Source organism: Odontesthes bonariensis, chromosome 10 (genome assembly GCF_027942865.1).
Source record: "Odontesthes bonariensis isolate fOdoBon6 chromosome 10, fOdoBon6.hap1, whole genome shotgun sequence".
Classification (NCBI taxonomy): Eukaryota; Metazoa; Chordata; class Actinopteri; order Atheriniformes; family Atherinopsidae; genus Odontesthes; species Odontesthes bonariensis.
Window position 1 is genome coordinate 38810380 of NC_134515.1, and position 12839 is coordinate 38823218.

Consider the following 12839-nt stretch of genomic DNA (forward strand, 5'->3'; position numbering starts at 1 on the left):
CCCAATTCAACCAGCGTCCCTGCTTAGCCTGAGCCACTGCCTTTGCACCCCTTAACATTTCCTCCTGTCTACGAACCTGCTCAACAACTAGCTTTCTCTTCTCTTTGGGACCTGCTCTACTCCACACTGGTTTGCCTGGGCCAAGCCCCAAGCCTCCCCGGCCTATTTGCACATTACCCACAATCTCTGCATGTCTAAGAGTTGCTTCTGCCTCCTGAGCTGCCATTCTTGGTTTCCACTTCCTCCCCTTGGTTGGGTTTGGAACCACCTTACTAACTACCACATCTTTACTCCCAGCTAACAGGAGCTCTGTCCTAACTTTAGTACATTTAAACTCCTCTACTAGACTAGATACTGGGAGCTGGAGTATGCCTTTCCCATACAGTGCCACAGTACTTAAGCATCTAGGAACACCTAGCCACTTCCTATTGTAAAAGCTAACTTTTGTCCATTTTTTTCTACAACAGATAATGGAATCTCATACACAGACAGTAGCCACATCAACCGAGGAAACAATCCAAACTGCAGACACCACAGCTTCAACTTTCCTGGAAGCTCTGATTTATCTATTCTATCCAGTCCCTCAGCAACATCTTTCAGAAACTGCACTGCCTACTCTCCATCATTCATGTCTGCCTGGTACCACCTGCCTAAACTCTTTACTGCCTTTTCCCTGATTATTGGAATGTTTTCTTCATCTATTACAAACTTTCTATCACTTAATTTCCCTCTACTTATTGAGATACTTCTAGACTTAGTAGGTTTGATTTGATGATATATAGTTAAAAAATGCCCGTGACTGCTTCTCTTCAGCCCACCGGAACCTGGTTTTCTTCTCTTTAGGTGTTACTGATGGTTCAAGTTTGGCTTTTCTGGATGGAAATCCTGCTTTCTTAAATTCTCCTCACAAACGTTGACTCTTGTTTCTGTTCATTAGCTCTTCATTTCTTTTGTTGTGCGTTTTATTTTCCGACGTTGTCCTTGGAGCTTTCTGAGCTGACTCTTTGACTCATGTGTTTCCCTTTTCGTTTGGACCCAGCTGACACTCTGAGTTTTCCAATCCTCATTGTTTCCACTGACAGCTCTTTTGTTGGGACCATGTTTCCTGTCACTCAGCAGGTGTAACAGCTCTTTAAACTCTGCAAGGACTCTATTAAAGGGATAGTTTGCATATTTTTATATATCCAGTTCTATGTCAGTACGGTTGTGTGGAGTACTTATGAGCAGTCAATGTGAACATCTGTGTGACGCTAGAAAGAAACTAATGATTGTGTTGGTGCCACCTAAACTGGATTTTTAAAACATGTGAGAACTTGTTTGTCCAACTGAAACTATTCAAAGTGGGATTAACAAATTAATGTGGATGGAAGCTGAATCCCCCTGGCATGTATTCACTCAGCTGCTCTCAAACTGGCCGGCCGCTGTACTTGCTCCACAGTTCCTGTCCAGCACACAGAAAGAGAAGCCGCTAACAGCAAAGAGTATCCATGAGATGGGGTTTGTGACATAGACTTTTTGAAGTTGAAAAAGTGTAAAAACAAAGTAAACAACTGTCTAATACAGAAGAGTTCACCTGAGTTACCTGCTGATGCTGTGTGTGACATCATCAGCTGAGTTGTTGCTAAGCTACAGAAACAACAGCCCCACCCACTGATGGAGACCTCTGAAGGTTTTTACCTCTCTGCTACACTTCAGCTTTCTACATGTTTGGCAGCTGATTTTGATCCTGTTTTGATATCTATCTTTAGCAACAATTCACACAGCAGTAATATCATTTCTCTTTGAACATTAATAAAGTATTATTAAACACTTAGTGGGTATTTGTTTTAAAATGACAAGGAAAACGCATAGTTTTTCCCTCTTCCAGATCCCAGATAGAAATGCCACTAATTCCAATGATTTGATTGAATTTTTCAGGCATGTTTTGCAAAGCCAGAAGGTTCAGCTACGAAGGAAAATAGTTTGTCATATTTTCCTACAATCAAACTTCTGAGTGAACACCTTTAAAGAACAACAGGGGTTGTTCTCAGTATCTCACTCTTGGGATAACCCTTGTTTATGATGTCTTACACAAAGAGATGCTGTATCTATGCATGGGGGTCTCTCTTGTCCTGACTCAATTCAAATGAAATGTAAAATAAGTAAAGCTATAATTTAAGGGTATTTGTCATCAAGCATATTCTGTTGGCACATGAAGGTTTTCTTTCAGTCAGAAGACATTTGCACACGTTGTTTATAGCATCCCACATAATTCCTCACAGCGCTCAATATCCTCCTCCATTATTGCTTGCTATTTTCACCTCTATCATAAAGACTTTTAAATATAGAAATCATTTGAAAATGAGTGAGTATATTTACATTTATGCTCCCAGTTGAATAAACAGCTGAAGTGATTTTTTATTTTTTTTACCAGGAGTGTGTGAGGAACAGACCCAAACAGCTGGGAAGCAGACAGGTGAAGGAAATAGTTGCTTTCATTAACTGAACACGTAGAGCTGCTGTGGCATTCTGCTTAAAAACAGAAAGACAAATTGTAGTGGGTGCTGTTGAATGGCTTTGATTCGCTGAAGCTCTGCTGCTCAACTACCTTGGTTGAAGAACTGCTGACCCAAACTTGGGTTCGGGCAGTGCAAGGAACACTGTGAGGATCTATGTAATCCAGCCAGCATGTCCTTCTTAGAAGAGGCAGAGTCTGCCATCACCTCGGCTGAGGTTGTTATGGAGCTTCCCCCAGATGCTGAGGGCTCTGGTGGGCGCATGGTGGGGCTGTCTGGTACGCCTCTTCAGTGTCCCATGGAGTCTGGGATAACACCTGGGGTGGTGGTTCCCATTTTTAAGAAAGGAGAGTGTGTTCCAACTACAGGGGGAATCCCTTTAGTCAGCCTCCCCGGGAAAGTGTTGGGGAGGAAGCTCCGAACGATTGTGGAAGCTCAGGTTCAGGAGGAGCAGTGGACCAGATATCCCCCTTGCAGAGTTACTGAGGGCGTCATGGGAGTTTGACCATCCAGTCTCCAGGGGCCTCATGTACAAAGACTTGCGTGGATTCCCTACTGAAACTTGGTGTACGCTCAAACCCAAATGCCCTCCAACGTCGGATGTATGAATCTGTGCGCACGCATTAATCCAAGCACATTTCGTTTGTACATCCCAATCAACGTGGAATTGAGCGCACATGTCGGAGCACCCGACTCCTCCCTGTCCACGCCCCTACTTAAATATGCAAATCATGTTTAAATGAGCCCTGCACCTGAGATTTCTGTACGATCAGAAAATAAAGAAAAAAGAATGAATAAGAAGGGAAAAAAGAAGAACTTCACGGAAAGCGAGATGTTGGTGCTACTTTCTGAAGTGGAGGCCCCCAAAAATGTGTTCTTTGGCACGCTGTCCTCCGGCATAAGCAGCAGAGGATAACGCAAGAGGAGTGGGTGGGAGAGTCTGAGCTGAGGCTGTTAATGTTGTGGGGTCTGAGAAGCCACACAAGCAGAGGTGAAGAAGAAGTGGTCCCACATTAAGGTGGATGTGAAGAAGAAGTGGTCCCACATTAAGGTGGATGTGAAGAAGAAGTGGTCCAACATTAAGGTGGAGGTGAAGAAGAAGTGGTCCCACATTAAGGTGGAGGTGAAGAAGAAGTGGTCCCACATTAAGGTGGAGGTGAAGAAGAAGTGGTCCCACATTAAGGTGGATGTGAAGAAGAAGTGGTCCCACATTAAGGTGGAGGTGAAGAAGAAGTGGTCCCACATTAAGGTGGATGTGAAGCGGAGACTGGCTGCCCACCACTGCAGTGTGGCCAAAACAGTCGGGAGGGGGGGGGGGGCGAGAGAGTCGGGGCAACTATGGGTGACACTGCTCTCTCTGGGGTGGTGGGAGCACACGTGGGGGACTCTGATTACCCCCATGGTAAATACCCATGTTTTTGTGTGACTCACAACAACGTGTTCATACAGTAACGTGCAGAAGTGCGCCGGGGAAAAGGTGAGGCTGATTGAGACATTTCACACTTTACGCACAGGGTTATTAATATATGCCCACAGAGACATAGAAAGATCTTAAACTGAAGTTTAACCAGCAAAAAATAGCAAGAAACTAACTTTAACCACCGACTAATATATATAATATAATAATGATGCTGTGAAGACGGGATAGAAACTGGGGGCGCACATACTCAATGCACGTCACAGGGAATAATATTAGGACAATTACAAGAATAAAGTTACTCACCAAGAAGCCACCCATCACGCACAGTGCCACCCTGTAGTCTGTTCCCAGCGATGCTGTTACTCAGAATGTATGAATCGTGCGTTGAACCAGGCCACCTCGCCACAATGCTGGTTAATTGCATTTACACATCACATATGAAAATATGTATCAAAATACATATGATGAATGAAAATGTTTCCTGTTAACATACAAATTCATCATGTGATGGCGCTTTTATAGCAATGTGTGTGCAGTCGATAGCCCCGATTACAAAACCGGCTCTCGCTTCAAATTGAGCTTTAATGTTGGCCTGTTCAACTGCATTGTGGGAATTTGATATACGTGGCTGAGATGCGGATAATTCTGTCCCACACGGCTGGCATGGCTCGGCTCAGGGTAGACTGGCACAGTCCCAATCGGTTGGCGACCTGCCCCTGGAATGCCCCGGTTGCTATAGGAACCCCAGTGTGCACATCACCTGTGGGCACAGGCAGCGCATGGCTCCTCGCTGTGTTGCGCTCCAACGCCGGCCGCAGCTCTGCGCACAGTTCAAGGAGGCTTGCCCTCAAAACGGCTAATGAGTCAGTCGCCATCATGTGCCAGCAAATCCTCTCTGTCTCTGAACACACGCTCTCTTCAAATTGCACCATTTGCAAAGTCTTCTAATACTGCTAAAGCAGCCATTGTTTTTAATGGTATGCATTGCACCACTTTGCGCTGCTTTTATATCCACTCGTGTAAATGGAGACACATGGGTGTATTAATTGTTCATCAGTATTAATTGTTCATGTGTCTCAGATGTGCACATCACTGTCTGAGGACAAATTGTTTTCACATTTATTTATTATAACAGTTTCCCAACATCACCTTAGGTGTCGCCAAAGAATCAACAGCTGTAGAAAAGTGCGTACGCCAGCCCTGAAGCTGCCGTGAGGCGCCGCACATTTCCACGGTCATTTCACTCTTGATACATCTGATCGTTGACGTGAAACATGAGGCCCCAGGTGTTTTGTAGACTTGGTGAAGGCTAACGACCGTGTTCCCTGATGGATTGACCTATCTCTTGTACTGTGTGTGATTTTACCTCAACTTTGATCAAGCCAGAAACTGCAACAGGATGCTAACCTTGCTAACTGTGTCCCTTAACCCACTTGACACGTGCATCTTTTATTTTTGTATTGGAATGGATGTTTGAGTAAGACACTGTAAGTCCAGGTGTGTAGAACTACCCATTGGTCATTTTGGGATGATAGTATTGTTGATGGACCTAGTTGTATTTTGGGACCGCAGAATACTGATTGTTTGATGTCATATAAAGCTCATGTCCTTGATTTGCATTTGAATATATAGGAAGGCTAAACTGCAGTGTTGGAACTACTATTCAGACATATGATGCTTAGAGCTGGTAATCACTGCACACTATGGCTGCTTTCTGTTTTCCAAAAGAAGCTGCAAATGTGGATTAGTTGATTAATCAAAAGATTTACTCTTATTTATCTGAGAGAGGGGTAACACCTGTCTGATGGTTGGAGGGAACAAGAATTTTACATGTCGATTTAAAACCTGGGGATCAAACTACTGACCTTCTGATTGGTAGATGATCTTTCTAACTGTTGAGCCAAAGCCATGGTAGAACTTAGAAATATTGAGAGGTTTAACTTCTCTATAAGTACTCACAGCTCTGTCATTTTACTCTTCCTGGGGTGGAGAATCCTTTTTCTGTCCATGTGGTGTCTGTTAATGCAGGAAAATAAAATCAATAGTTCTGTTCAAAGAATACGTGACCTCTGTGAGAGCAACTCCGTGTGAAGGGTGAAAATGGTACGGCCATATTGTTCAAAAGGAAATGCTTTCTAACCCTACCCCAGTGGTTTTCATTTGTTACCCTAACCGAGCTATGCAATGTTCCAAATCTAACCTGGGGCAGGTTTCAGTAAAGAGTTGGAAAATACACTGGTGTCAGTGTCACGTCAGACAAAAGCGCAGCATTACTCAGCTGCTCCACTGAATGACACCCGCTTCCATATGTTGGTAAAGCAGGTCAACAACTCATTGAATGGGCCGATGGATCAGTGACACACATGCTTAGCATCCTGAACCTCCCGCAGCGGTTAGACAGAACTGATGATAAGCCTGGAATTCATGTTTTTAAATAATCTAATCATAAGGGTAAATAAACAAAAAACTAACTGATTGAAATGTAATGTCTGGGTGCACAGGAGGCTTGCCCTTTGTTGTGTCCCCTCATTGGGTGAAAAACATTCAAATTCATTGGCTCAGGCTGGAGATCATTATTAGATGCCACCAGGTGGGGTTAAATGGATGTTTTGGAAATTGCTAAAAGTATTCTGAAATACTTTTCTTGGGTTTCCAAAGGAAAGGAAGAGTGCACTACTACTCTACTTTGTGACGAGATAACAGTCGCTCAAAAAAGCTTTAGAACTTAAAGTTACCCCATGCACTGGCTTGTCCCAAGTGTGGGAATATTTTGACCCAAACAGTTCCTGGTCACACCAGCCTCCTCTGTTCCCTGTGAAAAAGGATTTCCCAAAGCTGGAGGAATTGTCTAAAAAAAAGAAACCGTTTGAGTCCTTCTACTGTGCAAAAACTACTTTTTTTAAAACTTCTAACACCTGAAGTAACACAAGCACCCTCTTTATTACGCCAAGCACACACTCAAAGAAAATTTGAATGACAAACCAAAGATTTTCACATTGTTTTAAGTTATTATTGTTTCATGGGTAAATTATCAATCTTGTATGAGGTACTAAAAACACATATGTACAACACACATGCATACACAAGTGTTATTATAGTGTTATTATATAAACAAGGGATGCATCACATTCGCAGGGCTTCATTTGGTGCAACAATCGCTACTGCCAGTAGATGTCACCCAAGGGAACTGAATGAAGCTTCGGGTAGTGAACCACTTTATGACACAATGGTTCAAAATGCCTCATTTCATTCATGCAATTCCTCACCTCTTCAGTCCCATTGCTTAAGGTGTTGTTTTGTGTATATGATGCTTTTTCTGTGCTGAGGTTTTTTTTTTGAGATCTCAGACCTTATCCTAATAAGGGTACAGTGTGAAGTATGATTTTTTTCCCTCCCCTCACCCAATGTTGTTCCCCTTCCTTCTTATCTGGTGGCGCCTGCGTGGCCGTGAGCCCGCGGGCTGCGATGCCTTGGTCACACTCTCTCTCCCCTGTCTGTTTCTGTGTTGTCTGTCTTGACCGAAACTGGAATTTCCCCTCGGGGATTAATAAAGTATAATTAATTGATTGATTGATTTTGCCATCACTACACCGGACCATCCTTTCTGAGAGAAAGGAGCTCATTCTGTCCCACAATTCCTTGCAGCTGCAGCTTTTCATATGTATAAACCCGTGGTTAAGAGCGTAAATGTGAGCAATTTGTGACAATACTATATTTCATCTAAAAAAATTATTATTTTTTTAAATCACATTTTTAGGTTACGCTCTTTGATAATAAGCTAATCTCATAGACTAATGCTAATATGAAATAGCATACATGACAATAGACAAAGTATCTAAAGCACTTTTAAAAGAATATTCATTGAACTTTGTAGTTTCAGTGCTGCAGACCCACAGCTGAGTTTCTCATTAATTAATTCACATTAAGAATTTTCCTACAACCTTTCCTTAACCCTGTGACGTTTTACATCGAAGTCGAGGAAAAGAGCTTTTGGAAATACGATAGAGGGTCATACTTTGACCACAGTCTGTGCTTTGACTACTGGAGTTGGGTCGCATCAGGGCCAAACTCCGATCCAGCAGGTGGCGGTGTTGAGAAGACACACGAAACTACTGCTGTGTGTCCTACTGATCATAGACATACATACATAGACTCGGCATTGGCTGCTGCCGCTCACGAAAGGGGCGTGCATCAGGGCGGCCATCTTGGTACAGTGCCACTCGCTCCTACAGTGCGTTACATCTATGGAGGAATGGTGTTTCTACACAATAAAAGTGACCAGAAATCACTCAGTTGTCAAGCTATTTTCACGAGGTTTGTTTGTCAAACGTCAGACAGACAGACAGACATGGATAGAACCAAAAGAAACCATAAAACGTTCAGGTGTATTCAGGTCTTTATTTAAAGAACCTATATAAAATATTCAAATTAGTATTTCCATTTTACCCCAGTAGCATTCAAGCCCGTCTTTCAGCTCTTCATTTATGAGGTTTTTCTCTCTCAGATCCTCGACAGGAGCGTGCACATTTTCTTGGCCCTTCGCTCCTGGAGCGTGCTGTTCCTCTTCTCCAGCCAGAGCTTACCTAAGTCTGGCCTTTAGAACAGTGGGAGGAGCAGGCAAAGCATAACTGTGGTCCTAGAGGAAAGAGGGAAATAGTGATGTTTATAACTCGTCACTCACTGATGTAGCTGGCCCACATTCTTCATTCCATCCCTCAGCCCTACGGTTTGCATCCTGGATATGAGCTAAGCTGTCCAAGTCTAACTGACGGGGACATAACACACTACAGTGTGTTTTAACGTATACTCGTGTGTATTTCAGTGTGCACGATGAGTGGCAGAGAGCAAATGCGACGCAGGTTTTAATATGAACAGGGCCTTGATGATCTCATGTGTTTGAAAAATATTACATGCAGATACTCACATCATTAGAATGAGCTTCAGCTTCAGGGAAGTCCACTGGGAAAAAAAACAGCATTTTTTAAAATATCCAAGCACCCTGTATCATAGCTACGTGTCTGACGTTTTTAACAAATCAATACGTTTGGAAATCGGTCCAAAATTCAGCGAACAGTTGTACTTTAAAATTGAGGAGTGGCTCTTTCATGCACCGCTGCCTGTACCAAGATGGCGGCGCCTTAGGCACGCCCTTCCACAGTCGATGCGGCTTCTATGTGTATACGTCTATGCTACTGATGCCCGAAGCCGAGTTGGCAGGCACCCCCTCGAGCGGTTTGCGAGCTGTAGGTGGAGCGAGAGAAGCTGCATTGGCGTTGGGTTTGAGGTGTGATCCGGGAGTCACAGGAAGTGAGGTAAACACAGGAGGCAGGATGCCAGGTGAGGATGAGGGAGAAGAAATAGATGACATGGAACAAGGCACTGACAAAACGAATGAGCCAATACAGGGTGCTGGAAGAAGCACTGAAGGATGGCAGACGGTCAGCAATCAGAATAAGAAAAGGAAGGGACAATCATCTGAATTAGATGAAAGCGGCAAGGAGGAAGGTAAGCCACCTCAAATCAAAGTAATACTGCGATTTCAATCCACGTGTACTGTCAATCCCATAAAAGCCAGCGAAGAAGTTCATAAATTGGTCGGAAATGTCTTTGCAGTTTGGCCTTTGAAGGACGGTAATTTAATGATTGTGTGTCGAGACAAAGATCAGCAACAAAGTCTAATGAAATGCAAAGAGTTTTTGGGGAAAGCGATTAAACCACAGGTGTGGGAAGAGAAAGGTAAAGTCTTGGGGGTGATTTCAGGTGTATCGACTGACATGTCTGACGATGAGATTAAAACTAATGTGAGGGGTGCACGAATTGTTAAAGTGAAGCGCCTACCAATCACTAGAAATGGAGTTAAGAGTGCAAGTCTGTCTGTTATGTTGGTCATGGATGAAGAACAATTACCAGACAGGATTAAGATTGGATACGTCAGTTATGGCGTTAGACTCTATATTCCCCCTCCAACGAGATGCTATAAATGCCAAAGATTTGGACACATTGCCGCAGTGTGTAGGGCTACACCCCGGTGCGCAAAGTGTGGGGGTGAACACGAGTATGGGAAATGCGCCGAGGGAACTAAAGTTAGGTGCTGTAATTGTGGCGGGGAGCATAGCGCTGCATATAAGGGCTGCGAGGAGCATAAGAAAGCTGTGCAGGTACAAAATGTGAGAGTGAACGATAAACTATCCTATGCTGACGCTATTAAGAAAGTGAACAAAGCAAAACCAGTCGCCCGAGTGATTTCTGCCTCCCAGCCTCCCACGCAAACATTGGTAGGCCCACAGCCCCCGAGACACATTGATAATGAGAACACCCTGATTGTTGACAAACAAAAATTTGTAGCATTTGTGGTGGAATGTATTAATTGTACAGCAATGGTAGAAAGTAAGACACAAAAAACCTATATAATTATAAGAGCAGCTAGGAAGTATCTTGGGATGGAAGATCTGTCATTTGAAACAATCAATGAATTATTAACAGCAAAGGTAAATGAAAGTCAGCAGTCATGTGGTGGTGGATTGTGATGGTACTGTCTATACTGCAATGGAACGCCAGAAGCTTAATATCAAATGGCCAAGAGTTTAAGCACTTTATTGAAAGACAATATGATAAACCAAACATTATATGTGTACAGGAAACCTGGCTCAAACCAGTACTGGATTTTAGAATATTTGGATACACAGCCATACGTAGGGACAGAGGTGTAGGAATAGGAGGAGGAGTAGCTATTTTTATCCAACAGGGTCTTAATTATAAGTTGTTAACTTTAAATGCAGAAGTGGAAGCAATTGGGGTTGAAGTGTGGGCTGGGGACATAAAGTTTGAAGTGGTTAATTTTTATAACCCATGCTTAAAGATAACAAGAGAGCTACTTGAGGAAATCTGCAGTCAAGGGAGTAGTAGATTGATATTATGTGGGGATTTTAATGCTCACAACACACTGTGGGGAAGTAATCGAACAGATGATAATGGACGGGTAGTTGAGGTTTTTATGGATGATTGTAAGTTGGTGTGTATGAATGATGGAAAGGGAACGAGACTTGATGTGGTGCGTGGAGTGGAGTCGGCCATAGATCTTACTATAGTGTCAGAACAAGTAGCAGGAACCACTCAATGGGATGTTCTTAAAAACTCTATGGGAAGTGATCACTTCCCTATTTTGGTCAAGATAAGAGAACATAATGTTTATCTGGAGCACAACTTGCATCCTAGATGGAGTATGAGAGAGGCCAATTGGGGACTATATAGCATGATTGCGGATGCCAAATTTATGGGGATATTGCCGACTGTTGATGATATTGAGGAATTGAACTCGGTGATCACGAATATAATATGTGATACTGCAGAGGAAACCATAGGTAAGTCTACTGGACATAGGCAAAAGAAGATGGTTCCCTGGTGGACAAATGAATGCAAGGCAGCTGTGAAGGCTAGAAACAAAGCATTTAAGAAGATTAAATGTAATCACTCTTTTGATAAACTAATTGCATATAAACAAGCACAGGCTAAGGCTAGAAGGATTATTAAAGATGCAAAAAAGAGATATTGGAGGAAATTTTGTGGAACCATTGGATCAGAGACCAAAATAGAGGACATGTGGGGTATGATTAGGAAGATGGGTGGAATAAGGAGGGATTTTTCTTTGCCAGTTCTTAAAAATGGAGATTCTGAAGCAGTGACGAATACTGAAAAAGCAGAAATGCTTGCTGAAGCGTTTATGAGAGTTCATAGCTCCAACAACCTGTCTACTAAAGAACAAGTACGGAGGGAAAAGGTGATAAAGGATAATGAAGTGCTATTGGGCAGGAAGGAAGTCAGTGACAGTGCCCTAGATAAGGTTTTTACACTGTTTGAGTTGAAAAGAGCTCTTGATGGTGCTAAAAACACATCTCCAGGCAAGGATGGAGTATGTTATGCTTTCATTGAGCATTTATCTGATGTGTCTAAGAATGTCATAATTAAACTGTACAATAAGGTGTGGGAAAAAGGGCGGCTACCATCCGGATGGAGGCATTCTGTAATTGTACCTATACCTAAGCCAGGAAAAGATAAAATAGAAGTCAGGAGCTATAGGCCAATAGCCCTGACGTCAAACTTGTGTAAATTGATGGAAAGGATGTTAACAAAGAGACTGATGTATGAGATTGAAAGGAGGGGTCTTTTCTCCCCGCATCAGAGTGGTTTTAGGAAGGGGCGCACCACTATGGATCCAGTTGTGGTGTTAGAAAATGAAATCCGAAAGGCTCAGGTGAATAAGGACATGGTCTTGGCAGTCTTTTTTGATATAGAAAAGGCTTACGATATGTTGTGGAAAGAGGGACTCTTGTTGAAGTTGAACAAAATGGGAATTGGTGGGAAAATGTATAACTGGATTATGGACTTCCTGAACAACAGGACCATTGAAGTGAGAGTTGGAGCTAGTCACTCCGGAATGTATAACATTGACAACGGCACTCCGCAAGGGAGTGTGTGTAGCCCTATTTTGTTTAACATTATGATTAATGACGTGTTTGACAAGGTAGACCTCAGGATAGATAGGGCCCTGTATGCAGATGACGGGGCCCTATGGATGAGGGGCAAAAGTGTTCATGGCCTACAGAGTAGGATGCAGGGTGCTGTTAGTAAGGTGGAGGAATGGTCCCAAGAATGGGGCTTCCGTTTGTCTATTGAGAAAACACAGGTCATCTGTTTCTCAAAAAAAAGGGTGAATCCCAATGTGAATCTCAGAATGTATGGGCAAATACTTAACCAAGTAGACAGCATAAGGTACTTAGGGGTATGGTTTGACATAAAACTGACATTTAAAGTATATTTACAGAAGATACTCGATAAATGTAAGAAGAGTGTTAATATCCTTAAATGTTTGTCTGGAAGAGACTGGGGGGCAACGGGCTCTTCCTTAAAAAGAATTTATACTGCAC